The 18,264-nt window shown below is 42.1% G+C and overlaps 1 protein-coding gene across 4 annotated transcripts in view; it reads right to left on the bottom strand.

The window, feature by feature from the left end:
• PCDH7 (protocadherin 7) overlaps positions 1 to 18,264 on the bottom strand; it is a 1,104,634-nt gene that overhangs the window by 345,441 nt on the left and 740,929 nt on the right. The gene's annotated exons all lie outside the window — the stretch shown is intronic.

The following is an 18,264-nucleotide window of genomic DNA, read 5'->3' as shown; positions in this document are numbered from 1 at the left end:
AGGTTATAAGAGAATAGAGGCAGAAAACAATATCCTGAGGCTTTTATACAGTATTAGAAATGAGAAAAGGGGTTAATACTGACGCCTAATAATTGCAAGTGACAATACAGCTACGGTAATGGCTCATAAATTTTCACCCATTTCTCACTTATAGTCACATAGTTTATTGAAGTGAAAATTAATTCAAGTAGAATTTTCCCAAAAATTTGAATTCCACAGAATATCATTTTTTATAATTCATTCCGCAGCTCACCGCCAATTTGCTGAACCATGGAAGGCACCCCCAAAAAAAAGATAATAATTCCTCCTATCCCTGCTCCCCTGCAGCCCACTGTCAAGTCCTCAGTGCCTATTTCTTTTGCTTCTTTGCACATCCTTTTTGACTTGCTTCATTTTACACTGATACAAATAGACCTTTGACATCACTGTGCATCGACATTTGACATTACATAGACTAAGGCCTAGGAATGTCAATGGTCCACTCTGCAAGGAAGCCTCGGCATAGGGTGACACAGGCCTTAGTAGATGCACTCAATTGGGGAACGTAAAACAAAGGCACAAAGGACCAGATAATGGGCTGCACGGGTGACAGGAAAAGTGAGAGGTGAGTTTTTTATTATTTCTTCATTTATTTTTAATTATGTTCCAGGATGTGAAAAGACCCCAGAGCATCAGAAGGAACATTCATATTGCAGGGAATAAATTTGATGCAAATCAAATTTCTTTGCTATATTTGTGTGCTATGCCCAATTTTAACATTGTCAGATTTTTTTATATTTAAGTATTATTCATCCCCCTTTGAATCTTATAATAGACCACATATCACTAATCCGTGTCTTTCCAGCTATTAGAAAACTTTGATTGCACTGATGAGGGACAAGAACCCAGTAACAGCTATATGTAAATGCTGGTTCTTGCTTAGCTCTATATCCCAAGTAGAGATCAGCAAATATATTTGAATGACCTTATTAAGGCCCCATCACACTAAGCAACATCGCTAGCAACATCGCTGCTAACGAACAACTTTTGTGACGTTGCTAGCGATGTTGCTGAGTGTGACATGCAGCAACAACCTGGCCCCTGCTGTGAGGTCGTTGGTTGTTGCTGAATGTCCTGGGCCATTTTTTAGTTGTTGCTGTCCCGCTGTGAAGCACAGATCGCTGTGTGTGACAGCGAGACAGCAACAACTAAATGTGCAGGCAGCAGGAGCTGGCTTCTGCGGAGTCTGGTAACCACAGTAAACATCGGGTAACCAAGAAGCCCTGTCCTTGGTTACCCGATATTTACCTTTGTTACCAGCCTCCGCCGCTCTCACTGTCAGTGCCGGCTCCTGCTCTGTGCACATGTAGCTGCAGGACACATCGGGTTAATTAACCCGATGTGTGCTGTAGCTAGGAGAGCAGGGAGCCAGCGCTAAGCATTGTGCGCTGCTCCCTGGTCTGTGCACATTTAGCTGCAGTACACATCGGGTAATTAACCCGATGTGTGCTGTAACTAGGAGAGCAGGGAGCCAGCGCTCAGTGTGCGCTGCTCCCTGTTCTCTGCACGTGTAGCTCCGTGCGCTGGTAACCAAGGTAAATATCAAGTTGGTTACCCGATATTTACCTTAGTTACCAAGCACAGCATCTTCCACGCGGCGCTGGGGGCTAGTCACTGGTTGCTGGTGAGCTCACCAGCAACTCGTGTAGCGACGCTTCAGCGATCCCTGCCAGGTCAGGTTGCTGGTGGGATCGCTGGAGCGTCGCAGTGTGACATCTCACCAGCAACCTCCTAGCAACTTACCAGCGATCCCTATCATTGTTGGGATCGCTGGTAAGTTGCTTAGTGTGACTGGACCTTTAGACTTGCAGCCACGTCAGTAGTCCCTGGCTGACAAACAAGAATCTCTACTTACTTGCGGAGATAGCGCCTCTTCAGGTCAGTAAGTCTTGTGCTATGTCATACTATAATGATATAACATTCTAAATTTAAAAATTAAAAAAGGTTTTGGGAATACCATCAAGTAGAGAATGTTCACATGGCTCACATCTGACTGCCATCGACAAGTGGCATGACCACAGGTCCAGAGTCCTGCAAATGTATTTGCTCAGCTTTAATTCTAAGAAGTATGACAAGGTCCTTTATATGAGTTGTAAACTATTGGAACAACCACTTCTGAGTCCACCTGCTTCCACCAGGTAAAATATTAAAGCCTATACTTACCTCCCATACCGATGCCCTTCCAGTGGTCCTGCAGCTCACAGTGAAGGGGCTCACGTGACATTGTGATATCATGCGAGCACCTCATCCAAACAGTGCCGGCTTCTGTCTCCATACCCAAATGAGCAATCAACAGAGAGTAAGCACAACTGCAGCACTAACATCCTGCTGAGTAACTTGTTTGGTCCAAGGGCCTTCGGAGACAGAAACTGGCACTGATTGGACTCAGATCTCATGTGACATCATAACGTCACATGAGCCCGGCACAAGTACGAGAGGTAAGTATAGGCTTTATTATTTTACCGTGGGAGACATGTGTGGAATCAGAAGGAGCTGTCCTAGTAGTGGACAACCCCTTTAACACTAGAACTACTGAGGTAGTCATTTTGACTACTTTGCACTATGTATTTCTATATAGGTGTCACGAGTCCAGTAGTTCTAGTGTTAAGGATTGATATTGATTTATAGGATTGCTTCTTTTATTAGGAGACATTAATGACTCAAGTTTTCTTCCCACTTCGTCTGTGAAGAGGCTTTTCATATATTTTATTTCCCAGGGAGCATTGCATTGATCTAGAAGTTCCCAACTCTTACCTGGTAATCTGAACAAGTAGAACTTATACCCTTTACAGCCTGTGAGTCATGACCTTGCTGAATTTTGTCATTTTTGGAAAAACTACAGAGCAAAAAAATTGAGGACAATTGTTTTAGGGTGGCTTTACATGCTGCGATATCCGGCCCGATATCGCTAGCATGACACCCGCCACCATCGTTTGTGCGTGACGGGCATATCGCTGCCTGTCGCACACAAAATCGCGCACCTCCATCACACATACTTACCTGTCCTTCGACGTCGCTGTGACCGGCGAATCGCCTCCTTTTTAAGGGGGCGGTCCGTTTGGCGTCACAGTGACGTCACTAAGCGGCCGCCCAATGTAAGCGGAGGGGTGGAGATGAGCGGGACGTAAGATCCCACCCACCTCCTTCCTCCCGCATTGTGGCTGGAGGCAGGTAAGGAGATGATCCTCATTCCTGCGGCGTCACATGTAGCGATGTGTGCTGCCTCAGGGATGAGGATCAACTTCGCCCCAGCGACAGCAGAGATAACTGGCAGCAGACCCCCATGTCAACGAGGAGCGATTTTGGATGTTTTTGCAATGATCCAAAATCGCTCCTAGGAGTCACACGCTACGACATCGCTACAGCGGCCGGACGTGCGTCACAAAATCCGATACCCCAATGAGATCGCTGTAGCGAAATCGTAGCGTGTAAAGCCCGCTTTAGAGTCTATTATCGAAAAGCAGCAGAGCTTCAGACAAGTAGATGCAAATCATCAAGCCATCATTATCACCAATGTCCTCCACAACTAAACACATAACAGTATTGTATGCCTCATTGTAAAAATTACAGAACCTTATATGAGATTTAAGGTTTTGATTATAATGAGAGGTTGGAAATATTGTTAATATTGGGATTGAAGACAGGACATTTTAGAGGTCATCTCATTTTCATGTATAAGAATACGGACATTCAATGTATAACAGAGAGCTGGCACATGATTTAGTTTTGGTAAAGAATTTATAATAGACCAGGGAACATTTAATCAGAATAGGAAAGGGTTCTTTTATTTTTACTCCAATCTACACTGACCTGCAGACAGCACCTGTGATTGGCTGCAGTCAGACGCTGTCACACAGACTGGGGGCGCGTCTGACTGCAACTAATCATAGAAGTGAGGACCGCTGATGGGTGGTGGAAGAAGTGAATATGGATGAGCAATAATAAGTGGCCCCGGAAGAAGAATGAGCGGCAGTGGGAGCAGTTATAGACTCGGTAAGTATTAAGCACTTGCTCCAATTACCCTGTCTGTTCTACCACCATTTATAAGTACTGGATTCTGGTCCCCATAGAGTTATACGGGGACTGGCATCCGGCCGGGTATTTGGGATCAATTCTGGGCCAGAGCCGGATTTATTTTTTGATCTGGTTAGGTCTGCCGGTCTTGGTTATCTGTGAGTCCACTCCTCACTAGTTCTTTACAGTTAGAGTAGTTATACTATGGAACACACTATCACAACTGATAATAATTGCAGTTATGTCATCACTGAAATATAAAACCCCCCGATAATTATCCTGAAGCACTTGCTTCAATTCCCCAATCCCTTATACTACCATTTTTTAATGCCGGATGCTGGTCATCATAGAATTAAATGGGGACCGACATCCGGACAAATATTCAGGATCAATTCCAGGCTGGAACAGGATTTGTTTTTAATCTGGTTAGGTCTGACGGTCCTGGTTATCTGTGAGTGGAACATCCTATAACAACTAATAATAATTGAAGTTTTTTTGTCATGATTTAAATATAAAACCCGCCAGATAATTATCCTAAAGCACTTGTTCCAATTCCCCTATCCCTTCTACCACCATTTTTAAGGGCCGGATTGTGGTCCCCATAGACTTATCTGGGGACTGGCATCCGGACAGATATTCGGGATCAATTCTGGGTCCAAACAGGATTTCTTTTTAATTCAGCTATGTCTGATGGTCCCGGTGATCTGTGAGTCTGCCCATCCCTAGTTCTTAAAGTTGGAGCAGTTACACTAAAGCTGGGTTCACACTAAGCGACAGCGACAACGACGTCGCTGTTACGTCACCATTTTCGGTGACGTAACAGCGACCTTGTAAGTCGCTGTTATGATCGGTGCTTAGCTGTCAAACACAGCAGAAGCAGCGATCATAACGTCGCTGTGCTACATGTGCAGAGAGCAGGGAGCCGCGCTTAGCGCTGGCTCCTTGCTCTCCTAGGTACAGTACACATCGGGTTAATTAACCCGATGTGTGCTGCAGCTACATGTCACAGTGCAGAGAGCAGGGAGCCGCGCGCACTGCTTAGCGCTGGCTCCTTGCTCTCCTTGCTACAGTATACATCGGGTTAATTACCTGATGTGTACTGCAGCTACATGTGCACAGAGCAGGAGCCGGCACTGGCAGCAAGGGCGGAGGCTGGTAACGAAGGTAAATATCGGGTAACCAGGGAAAGGTCTTCCCTTGGTTACCCGATATTTACGCTGGTTACAGCTTACCGCAGCTGCCAGACGCCGGCTCCTGCTCCCTGCTCGCTTCATTTCGTCGCTCTCTCGCTGTCACACACAGCGATGTGTCTGTCACAGCGGGAGAGTGATGACCAAAAAATGAAGCTGGACATTCAGCAACGACCAGCGACCTCACAGCAGGGGCCAGGTCATTGCTGGATGTCACACACAGCGACAGCGACGGGACGTCGCTGCAACGTCACAGAAAATGGTGACGTAGCAGCGACGTCGTTGTCGTTGTCGCTGTGTGTGACACCAGCTTAAGGAACATCCTATCACAACTGATAATGATTGCATCATTGAAATATAAATCCCCCCAGATAATTATTCTAATCTGAGACTATCGTATGATATAAGAGGCAGAATACCGCTACCAATATTCCTTGGCATTATTTTTGTCTCAAAATCTGAAACTGCAACTTCCAAAAGTCTTATGATACTTGTGTATGGAAGATAAGAGCTGTCATATCATCCCGGCAGGTGGTATGCCACCTACCTGCAATAGAAAATCAACTAACAGTAGGTTCCTGTCTTAATCACTACCATGAAAGCAAGAAAAACTTTAAACAAGATGAGTGAAATATAATTATCAAAAAGACGTGACATTATAGACCATACAAACATATAATGATGCTTCTGACAAATTACATGCCTTCGATGACTGTAAATTCTTGCGTTAAAATTGTGAGAAGCTTAGGTGTTTTACTGGGCATTGTTCAACAAGCATGTATGCGCCATTCTCTTACAGAAGAGCTTGTTCCCCAGAGATTCCTATACACTTTAACTCTATGAAAAGGACTTATAATAAGATGATATTTTCTGTGTTTCAAAAGCTTAGATGATAACTGTACGGGGGGTGCAAAAAACCTGGAGCATTCAATCTGTGCGGAAGAGGAAAAGGAAAGGCGAAAAAAAAGCCTTTGAAATACAAGTGCAAAATGTTTTTGAATTGCTATGAAAACAGCTTTTTATAGTGTGCTTTTCCTAGGTACTCTGAAGCCAATTTACATCTATAAAAAAAAGTACAAAATTGCCAACAAACAGCCGCCATTTTTTATTTCTTACTAAGGTAAAGTGTGTGAGTTAAGGATAAAGGTAAAAGGAGTCGGTGATTCCTTGTAAAGATGAAATACAAAAACATATATATATCTATATAACAGCACTGCAAAGGTATATGTATGCAATTTGCCACAAAAATAGAAAAAAAAGAGTTATTGGGCTCTACCATATAGTATTTCTTCCTTTGTGCATTTTCTATAACAATTCAGCGCATTGTTCGTGTCCTCACGCACTGGTTTAGAGAGAAGGAACACAAAGTCAGAGCTACGGACATTTTCTGAAGCATTAGTATGCACGGCTAGAATACGCTGTTATGGCAGCAGAGCGATAACCTAGAAGCGGTTTGTAAAGATGTATAAAATATTATCAAAGATCAGTAGTCTTTAAAGGAATTCATTTAATCCGGTGCCAGTGTTTTACCTATCACATGTGAATGCATTCTGCTTCATTAGCGGGAACTAGAGAGAAAGTCAGGAGAAACAGCAGAGAAGATTAAAGAGTAGATATCCATGTATTAACTACTGTAGAGGTAGTAGCAAGTGTCTATCTATCTATACATCCATCTGTCCATCCCTCTATCCATCCATTCATTAATCCACCCATCCATCCATTCATCCATCAGTCTATTTATCTAAGAAAGAAAAAATAATTTTTAATGCAAAAAAGTTGAATCTTTTTTAGCCGATGCAAGGATGTTACAGCTCCAAATCAGAACCTTTTTCAGGCTATTGATTTATAACAAATATCTATCAGATATACAGTATAGCTTTTCTATATATCATCTATCTCTGTTATTTAACTATAATATATATATATATATATATATATATATATATATATATATACTAATTATCTATCTAACTATTAATCTATCTGTCATGTATATATATATATATATATATATATATGGAGGAGTGAGAAGTACCGGTACACCGCTATACCACTGACTGCTACAGGCTCAGTCTCAATCCAAGAAAAACGATCCGGGTGCGTACCTCAAAAAAGGGGGGAGAGACAAATCGTTCAGAACAAGGCATGAAGAGTCGCACTCCACAGGGATCTGAATATCAAATTCTGTTTAATCCATTGGACCCGTGGAAGCAATTTGTCGTCCGGCGTGGTGTCTACTCACCTCCCCCACCACCTGTATCCCTACCTGAAAATGGATTAAACAGAATTTGATATTTAGATCCCCGTGGAGTGCGACTCTTCATGCCTTGTTCTGGACGATATATATATATATATATATATATATATATATATATATATATATATATATACATACAGTATACATATACTATATATGTATGTACTGTATATATATATATATATATATATATATATATATATACATCACAGACCAAAAGTTTGGACACACCTCCTCATTCAAAGAGTTTTCTTTATTTTCATGACTCTAAAAATTGTAGATTCACATTGAAGGCATCACAACTATGAATTAACACATGTGGAATGAAATACTTAAAAATTGTGAAACATCTGAAAATTTGTCTTATATTCTAGGTTCTTCAAAGTAGCCACCTTTTGCTTTGATTACTTTGATTTTGCACACTCTTGGCATTCTGTTGATGAGCTTCAAGCGGTAGTCACCGGAAATGGTTTTCCAACAGTCTTGAAGGAGTTCCCAGAGATGCTTAGCACTTGTTATTATTATTATTATCATTTATTATTATAGCGCCATTTATTCCATGGCGCATTACAAGTGAGAGAGGGTATACGTACAACAATTATTAACAGTACAAGACAGACTGGTATAGGAGGAGAGAGGACCCTGCCCGTGAGGGCTCACAGTCTACAGGGAATGGGTGATGGTACAATAGGTGAGGACAGAGCTGGTTGCGCAGTGGTCTACTGGACTGAGGGCTATTGTAGGTTGTAGGCTAGTTGGAAGAGGTGGGTCTTGAGGTTCCTCTTGAAGCTTTCCACGGTAGTGGAGAGTCTGATGTGCTGAGGTAGAGCGTTCCAGAGTATGGGGGATGCACGGGAGAAATCTTGTACGCGATTGTGGGAAGAGGAGATAAGAGAGGAGCAGAGTAGGAGATCTTGTGAGGATCTGAGGTTGCGTGCAGGTAGGTACCGGGAGACTAGGTCACAGATGTAGGGAGGAGACAGGTTGTGCATGGCTTTGTATGTCATGGTTAATGTTTTGAACTGGAGTCGTCGGGTGATGGGAAGCCAGTGAAGGGATTGGCAGAGTGGCGAGGCTGGGGAGTAGCGAGGGGAGAGGTGGATTAAGCGGGCCGCAGAGTTTAGGATAGATTGGAGGGGTGCAAGAGTGTTGGAAGGGAGGCCAGAGAGCAGGAGGTTGCAGTAGTCGAGGCGGGAGATGATGAGGGCATGCACTAATGTTTTTGCAGATTCTTTGTTAAGGAAAGCTCGGATCCGGGAGATATTTTTGAGTTGTAATCGGCATGAGTTGAAGAGGGCTTGGATGTGTGGCTTGAAGGATAGAGCAGAGTCGAGGGTTACTCCAAGGCAACGAGCTTGTGAGACTGGGGTGAGTGAGCAACCATCAAGTTTGATGGAAAGGCTTGTTGGAGGAGATGAGTGAGGAGGAGGAAAGACAATGAACTCTGTTTTGTCCATGTTAAGTTTTAGGAAGCGTGCAGAGAAGAAGGATGAAATAGCAGACAGACATTGTGGAATTTTGGTTAGTAGAGAGGTAATGTCACGTCCAGAGAGGTAGATCTGTGTGTCATCGGCATAGAGATGATACTGGAAGCCGTGGGACTCTATGAGCTGTCCCAGGCCGAAGGTGTAGATGGAGAACAGCAACAGAAGGTGTAGATGGAGGCCCTTTTGCCTTCACTCTGCGGTCCAGCTCACCCCAAACCATCTCGATTGGGTTCAGGTCTGGTGACTGCGGAGACCAGGTCATCTGGCGTAGCACCCCATCACTCTCCTTCTTAGTCAAATAGCCCTTACACAGCCTGGAGGTGTGTTTGGGGTCATTGTTCTGTTGAAAAATAAATTATGGTCCAACTAAACGCAAACCGGATGGAATAGCACGCCACTGCAAGATACTGTGGTAGCCATGCTGGTTCTGTATGCCTTCAATTTTGAATAAATCCCCAACAGTGTAAGCAGCAAAGCACCCCCCACACCATCACACCTCCTCCTCCATGCTTTTTGGTGGGAACAAGGCATGTAGAGTCCATCCGTTCAGCTTTTCTACAAAGACATGGTGGTTGGATCTAAAGATCTCAAATTTGGACTCATCAGACCAAAGCACAGATTTACACGGGTCTAATGTCCATTACTTGTGTTCTTTAGCCCAAACAAGTCTCTTCTGCTTGTTGCCTGTCCTTGCAGTGGTTTCCTAGCAGCTATTTTACCATGAAGGCCTGCTGCACAAAATCTCCTCTTAATAGTTGTTCTAGAGATGAGAAGGTGTGTCTAAACTTTTGGTCTGTATGGTATATATAAATAAAATATATAAACATATGTATATATATATATCCATCCATTCATCAATTATTTATCCATCCATCTAGCTGTCTACTCATCCATCCATCATCTCTCTATGTATCCATCTATTTCTCCATCTAGCTATTATATATCATCTATCTATCTGATCCATCTATCAATCCATTTCCTATCTATCTATTAACTAGCTATCTCTCCATCTATCCATCCATTGATCTATGATACATCATCTATCTATTCCAACTATCTATCTCATATACAGTATCTTTTATCTATCTCTTAATTTATCTCATATATTTATCTATATATCTTTTCCATCGATGTATCAATTATCTATCTATCTATTCCATATATTCTATCAATCTCTATTCATCCATCTATTATATATCATCTATCTATCTTTTACATCTATTTATCCATCTATCTATCTATCCATCCATTGAACCATCCATCTATTATATACTGCTCAAAAAATAAAGGTAACACTTAAACAACAAAATGGTATTTTAGTGTTCCCTTTATTTTTTTGAGCAGTATATATCATCTATCTTTTCCATCTATCCATTATCTATCTATTCCATATAGTCTATCTATCTCTCTCCTTTTTGTAACTATAATGTATAATATAAATGGATATTGTTCTAACATCAGAATTTTCCATTATTTTCAATATTAATTATAGGCACATGAATGAAATGTCTTTATTAATGCTTTGGTACAGCAGAGATATTCGGACCCGTTGCTTTCCTATGTGGTGGTGCCTGGTTGGCAATCTCTCCAATATTCTCCTCTGCGGCAGAACGAGCCTCACCAGTTCCCATGATGTGCATCCACACAGTGACATTAGAAGTGATTCACTTAACACTTCAGCTCTTGTTTTTTTAAACAGTAACATGAAGAGGAGAGAAAAAAAGAAAAAAAAGTTGCGGTATTCTGATCCATGTAATGATGCAAGTACAAAACTGTTTATTCAGAATGCAAATGAAACACTAACGTGAAGCCACAAAGTGTCACACAAGTGCGAAAGTCTTAGGCAGTTGTGGGAGAGAGAAGTTGAACTTTCGGCTCGTCACGTTGATTGAAAGTCTAAGAAGCAATCTTCTCATTTACTGATGTTTGTGTTTGATTTATTTCAGTGTAAACCACAAATATCTTAATGACAATAGATGAGTAAATTGCCTGAATGGAGCAGTTCTAATCTGAGAAACATCTGTGCTCCGCAGTGAACATGTCATGTGCCGCATTCTGATGCTCATTTTATTAATGTGTGCAGTATAGAGAGGGCACGAGGAGCCAACCTGGGAAGAAACAAGTCGGTGGAGGTAGAGAGAAGAGCTGGGTGATATTCTGCTGCCATAAATGTGCATTTATTATGATTACATGTCACCTACATAAACACTGATGGAGACCAAGACCAAGTTGTATTGCCTAAGGATCGGGAAATAAGGAAAATTCGTCTGTGATACCTTAAAATGAACCTGTCAGGTGATTCATGCTGCTCGAACCATGGGCAGTAGCAATAATAGACATTGCAGCCATGGTTTTTTCAGAGTTAACACACTTTTAAAAGCCGTCTGTGAACTTAGAGTCTTGGATGACTAGTCTGAGGTGGTCTCTGGTGCCTTCTCCCCTCCCATCTCGCAACAACTGACAGGTCTCATCATATACCCACATAGGCAAAGACCTGTCAGTGTAGAAGAATAGGGCATGGAGAAGCTGTCCAGAACCTGCATCTTGGAGAAGCTACACTAGTGGGTTGTCACTGAAGAGCTTTCCAGAGTACAATGTCTTTGAAATATCACAACATTTCAGAGCAAAATGTACAGGGCTACAATAACGGAGCTGTTCTCTGACTCATGCTGCCTGTAGTTCAAGCAGTAAGGATCAGCTGTCCGGTTCCCTTTGCGGAAAATGACAAAGACATCAAGTTGTAGACTTGACTTTCCCATTTTCTAAATATCAGACCAATGAAGCAACCACAAAGACAAGTCTGATTCATGTAGGCAGCAGTTTATAACTTACAGCTAGAGATGATCAGACCCGTTGATGTTCGGGTTCTGCAGGTGCAGCCCATCATTAAATAAAATTCTGTTTGAGACCCGAACTTGACTTGAACCCCATTAGAATACATTGCTTGGGCAGTTCGGAACTCAGCCCACATACAGCAAGGTATAAACAGAGAATTTTCTGGGAAGGAGGGTTTGTTTCAATTTTATTTTGTACGTAATACATCCCATAACACTGATTTTACTCCCAGTTCGAGCCATTCTACAAGACTTTTGCCAATGGATTATGATACTAAGCATATGTCAAAATCCACGATAGACTACCTCAAAAGGCGCTTGCTGAAGGTTTTATAATGGTCCGCACAGTCCCCTGATCTGAACATTATTGAAAATCTGTGGCTAGACCTCAAAATAGTAGTGCATGCAAGACGAGTCAGGAATCTCATAACTGTAAGACTTGAAAGTCACTTGGCTGGCTAAAAAAGAGTATTCAAGCTGTGATACTTGCCAAAGGGGGTGCTATTAAATACTAACCATGCATATGCCTATTTTCCATTTTTGTTAAATTAAAAATATAAAAGATGAAATAATTTTTTTTTGCCTAAAATACAAAGGAAATGCGTCATCTTTAACTTTATGCCCTATAGAGATCATATTATCTTCAACTTGCTTAATCGTTCACTATAACAGTAATTTGGACCAGGGAGATCCAAACATTTGCATTAGGAGGCAGGGTTGGTGATACTGAGGGCTAGGAGGACCAGTAGAGTGGCTCAGTAGAGTCACAGGACGGGGTGTCTCGGCGGCGGGTACATTAATCTGACTGGGGGCTCCATTTTTTTTTTAAGTCCATCTCGTCAACTGCAGGCAATGCTACAGAGCCCACATTCATATCAATAGCACCCACTGTCGAGACATCCATCCTGTGACCATCCTGAGTCACTCCACTGCAGTGACACCCCAGCAGCATACCGGCAGATCGATTGGGCCCCCCACAGTGATACCTCCGCAGTCCACTGGCAGATCAAAGGTGTCCGCCACAGTGACACCCCTGCAGCCCAATGGCAGATCAATGGTGCCTGCCACCATGACACCCTTGAGCTCACAGTATCACCGACTCTCCTCAGCTGCAACACCTCCTCCTCTGAGCCCACAGAATTGCTGACCCTGCCTCCTGTGACCTTCCTGAGCCACTCCATCACCACCGCTCCCCCCTGGTAAGCATAAGGATTAAGACACACTAGAATTATAAGACAGACTCTCATTTTAACATTAAAAATGATTCTTTTCCTATTTTTCTCCTCTAAATTTGGGGAGCATCTTATAATTCGGTGTGTCTTATAAAACAAAAAATACAATATATGGCACTGTATACTTTTTTTGTGTCAGCTTCTTAAAGTGCTTCATTCTGCATATTGACAATCACATTAGTAGTTTTAAGACTTTAGGACTTATACGACAGGTGTTTTTTTTGCATATGAGAAAAACATATTTTTTTTCCATGTTTTTATTTCCAATTTCCAGCCATTTTTCTATGCAAAAATATAAAGATAAAAAATAAACATACTTTTATATATATATACAGTACAGACCAAAAGTTTGGACACACCTTCTCAACTGTAGAACAACTGTTAAGAGGAGACTTTGTGCAGCAGGCCTTCATGGTAAAAGAGCTGCTAGGAAACCACTGCTATGGACAGGCAACAAGCAGAAGAGACTTGTTTGGGCTGAAGAACATAAGGAATGGACATTAGACTATTGGAAATCTGTGCTTTGGTCTGATGAGTCCAAATTTGAGATCTTTGGATCCAACCACCATGTCTTTGTAGAGATGGTGAACGTATGGACTCTATATTCCTGGTTCCACCCGTGAAGCATGGAGGAGGAGGTGTGATGGTGTGGGAGTGCTTTGCTGGTGACATTGTTGGGGATTTATTCAAAATTGAAGGCATACAGAACCAGCATGGCTACCACAGTATCTTGCAGCGGAGTGCTATTCCATCCGGTTTGCGTTTAGTTGGACCATCATTTATTTTTCAACAGGACAATGAACCCAAACACACCTCCAGGTTGTGTAAGGGATATTTGACTAAGAAGGAGAGTGATGGGGTTCTACGCCAGATGACCTGACCTCCACAGTCACCAGACCTGAACCCAATCGAGATGGTTTGGGGTGAGCTGGACCACAGAGTGAAGGCAAAAGGGCCAACAAGTGCTAAGCATCTCTGGTAACTCCTTCAAGACTGTTGGAAAACCATTTCCGGTGATTACCTCTTGAAGCTCATCAAGAGAACGCCAAGAGTGTGCAAAGTAGTAATCAAAGCAAAAGGTGTCTACTTTGAAGAACCTAGAATAGAAGACACATTTTAAGTTGTTTCACACTTTTTAAGTATTTCATTCTACATGTTTTAATTTATAGTATTGATGCCTTCAATGTGAATCTACAATTTTCAGAGTCCTGAAAATAAAGAAAACTCTTTGAATGAGAAGGTGTGTCCAAACTTTTGGTCTGTACTGTATATATATATATATATATATATATATATATATATATATATATATATATACATAGATAGATAGATAAGACAATTTTGATTCACAATTGGGATCAGAGTTGGCCATGTCTCCACCTTTTTCTGTGTAGACCCCATGGGTTGTAGTGGTTATATGTTCCATTCAGAAAAATACAGAAACAGAACAATGTAAATGATCCCTAATAATTGTTTTATGGAGGAAGGAAGGAAATGATGGCTAAACGAGAAAAAAAAAGCAACTATTATGTGTTAGTAATCTCATCTGCATGGCTTTATGGAACACTTAGTGAAGCCTGACTAGACACGTATGATGACACTCACTTCAGGCTTTGTCTCGTGGGTAAAGGTTAGCAATGTGATGGTGGCGGCTCATGTTGCAACAGGCAAAAAGAGCTCCTTCAGGGGAAGTGAGACAAAGGTGACACTCCCGTAAACACACGCTAAAAAGGACAGAATAGGGAACATTTCTCAAGGGCAAAATAAGAGCAGATGGCAACCTTTTCACAGCCATCATTAATCCTGACTAAGGTGTGTAGCTGCAAACTCTCACACATGTCAAGAGGGAAAGACACAGATTTCTACTGAGTTTATGACATATTAGTGGCTCATGAAGAGTAATGTCTGATTATTTTGTCCGACGACAGACAGAGAATGTGAAATATGTCCATGGAATAACATAACAGGTATGGTCAGAAACATATTACAGGGAATCTGTCACATGCAAAACACTATCAACCTACAGATATGGGGTTAATTTGCAGGTTATTAGCATTTGGACCCTGCCCGGTTCCTGCAGATTGAACGCAGCTTCTGGGACGAAATGAACATTATTCCTCCTGGCAGCATCCAAGCTTCAGTTATGGTGTGGTGCCTGGACAGGTTCAGTCACCTCACTATGTGTGGAGATCAGCAGCTGTAACCACATCCCCCTCACTGACTGAAAGCCAAGTGTAATGCTGAGCGGTTGTCAGTTAGTACGGGGCTGTGGTTACAGCCGCCATTCTCCATACAAATAGTGATGACTCAACCTGCGCCGGACCTGCCCCAGTGACTGAAATCAGAACGTTGCCAGGAGGAATAAAGTTAATTTACTCCTGGCAGTGAAGTTCAATGTGAAGAAGTTGGGTAGGTTTCAAACACTATGACCCTGCAGATTAACCACTAATCTGCCGGTTAATAGCATCTTAAATGTGACAGTCGCGCTTCAACTGTAAATGAATGTAACTGTACTGCATGTGTGCCGGATCCGGCTTCCGGCAAAATACTGGAGATGTGAAACAGCCCTAAGCTGAAGGAATGGAAAGGGTTAAGGCCGCACTGCTGAGCATGAAGAATGAATACACAATTAGTTGATATGTGGTTTTAATCCTCATGTTTCGGAGATTTACTCCGAAATGCAAAGCATAAAGTCACATATCAAAGAGCCCATCATTCATTCTTCATGCACAGCAGAGCGGCATTAACCCTTTCTATTCCTTCAGCTTACTCAGACCCCTTATCGCTGACGTTTTTTGGATATCCTGTCAGTATACCATAAATGTCTCACGTAGACCCACCCCCTTAATACTTCCTATCCTACCAGTGTCCTCACTAATGTAACATATAAAATAAATATTCCACTTATTTAATATATTCTGTGCACCAAAACAGACAAACACGTGTTAAGGGGAATATTTCAGCTTATTTTGACTATGTTATGTGAGAAAAACATGATGTAGGGGCAAATATCCTGATTACTTATTGGACTTCACGGTAAAGTTTTTATAAAAATCATCTTTTATTGGCTGCATATGTGCTCAGAATGCTGATCTTTGTATAACCCCGCCCACACCACTGATTGGCAGCTTTCTGAGCACACTGTGCTTTGTCAGGAGGCTGCCAATCAGTTTGAGGGGGCGTGGTTACACAGATTAGCTGTCCTGCACATGACACCTAGTCCTTTAGTGATAATCCCCTTCTGATTAAACACCGGTTGTATTGAAATGTTAACACAGCCTAATAAGTGACAAATCCCTGGAATCAGGATCTCCGCTGCTACATCATACTGTTTTCAGATTAAGCAGCAAAAACTTTCTAATAGATTATCTTTAAAAAAAGCTACAGTATGATTCTGTTTTGTGCTCATGGTTGTGTTTTTTTGCACATTAAACTTTTTCATCACTCTGAAGAAAAACGGCAGCAAAAAATGTACCATGCACTGGATTATAACAAGCATTCCAAATTTAGAGGAGGAAAATAGGAAAAAATAATTTTTAATGTTAAAATGAGGGTCCATTTTATAATCCTGCTGTGTCTTATGATATCTCACCAGAGGGGAGCAATAGTGGTGGAGCGGCTTAGGAAGGTCACAGGAGGCAGGGTCGGCTATGCTGTGGGCTCGGAGGAGGGGATGTTACGGCTCAGGAGGGTCAGTGAATGGAGAGTCGGTGATATTACGGGCTCAGGGGTATCGCGGTGGCAGGCACCACTGATCTGCCGGCAGGCTATGGGCTCCATTGAACTGCGGGCTCTATTTAACTGCCGGTGGTATGTGATGGACTTCAAGAAAATGGCAGTGGAGGTGGTGCATGAGCAGATTGGCTTCTGCGGCCACTTTCTTGGAGTTCATCACATACCGCCGGCAGTTCAATAGAGCCTGCAGTTCAATGTAACCCGTAGTTTAATGGAGCCCCTAGCCTGCCAGCAGACTAATGGTGCCCGCCACTGCCACAACACCCCCGAGTCTGCAGTATTGCCAACCCTCTCTACTGTGACCTTCCTGAGCCACTCCACTGCTGTGACACCCGCCCCTCTGAGCTCTTAGTATCGCTGACCCTGCTTCTGGTGATCCCGCTCCACCACCGCCGCTCCGGTAAGCCATATCCAGATTACAAAATGCACCCCCATTATCACCCCAGTTTTGGGAAAAAAAAGTACGTCTTACAATCCGGAAAATACGGTACTTCCCCTTTAAAAAAGACAGAAAAAATTAAACCCATCAGTCATTATCATACAGACACAACTTCATCATACCTTTATACATTTAGCAATAGTTTCCTTGACTCACACAATAAAAAGATAATTTGACACTTGACTTGACATTAGTCAATGGATTGTGTAATGTGACATCATCTTAATCCTCAGAAGTGAAATACCCTTCAGTAACAAGTTATCAAGAGACATCTGCATACAATTGGAATGGGTTTCTTTAAAATAAGAAAAGAAATGAAAACATATTTTTTTTCCTCTGGAGACAAAGGCAAATCTCTACTATTATTATGCAAACTGATGCAAATATATGCTCATGTTTGGATTTGTCTACCATTGAGTATATGTGAGAAGCCGGCTCTTTCGGAAGACAGTAGTGTTATAGTCTACTCTGTGCAACAGAACAAACCATACATTATTCAGTCGATAACCTGTTGGAATAAATTGGCATTCATTTAGTCTATTACAATCTAATAGAGGAAGGGTGGGCTAGAAAGTAAAAGTGATTTTTATCTTTCAGATTCTCTGTTCCATATGATGAAATTGCTTATTCACTCGTTTATCACTGCTGGCTATGACACTATTTGGACTAAATAATAATAAGGCCAGATTCACACTTGCGTATGACTCGGTGAGTCTCGCATCGGCATCACCCGACACAGCCGCACACTCTTGGACAGGAGCGGGTCAGCTGCATAGAAATACATGCAGCTGAGAAGCTCCTGTCCATAGAGTGTGTGGCCGCCCCAGGTGATGCCGATGCGAGACTCGCCGAGTCATACGCAAGTGTGACTCTGGCCTAAAGTAAAAAAGCAGAAGCTCAGCAGAATTTCCCCAACCCCACCCTGAATCATTTATATTAGCATGTAGCTCATTCAAATACCTTTACACGACCAGTCCATTGCTCCAATCCTGATAAATCAGAATTTAAACTGATATTCAAATTAATACAAGATTCAT

This window comes from Anomaloglossus baeobatrachus, chromosome 1 (assembly GCF_048569485.1).
Source record: "Anomaloglossus baeobatrachus isolate aAnoBae1 chromosome 1, aAnoBae1.hap1, whole genome shotgun sequence".
Lineage (NCBI taxonomy): Eukaryota > Metazoa > Chordata > Amphibia > Anura > Aromobatidae > Anomaloglossus > Anomaloglossus baeobatrachus.
Note: the sequence above shows the minus strand (reverse complement) of the source record. Positions and strands in the feature narration are given on the sequence as shown.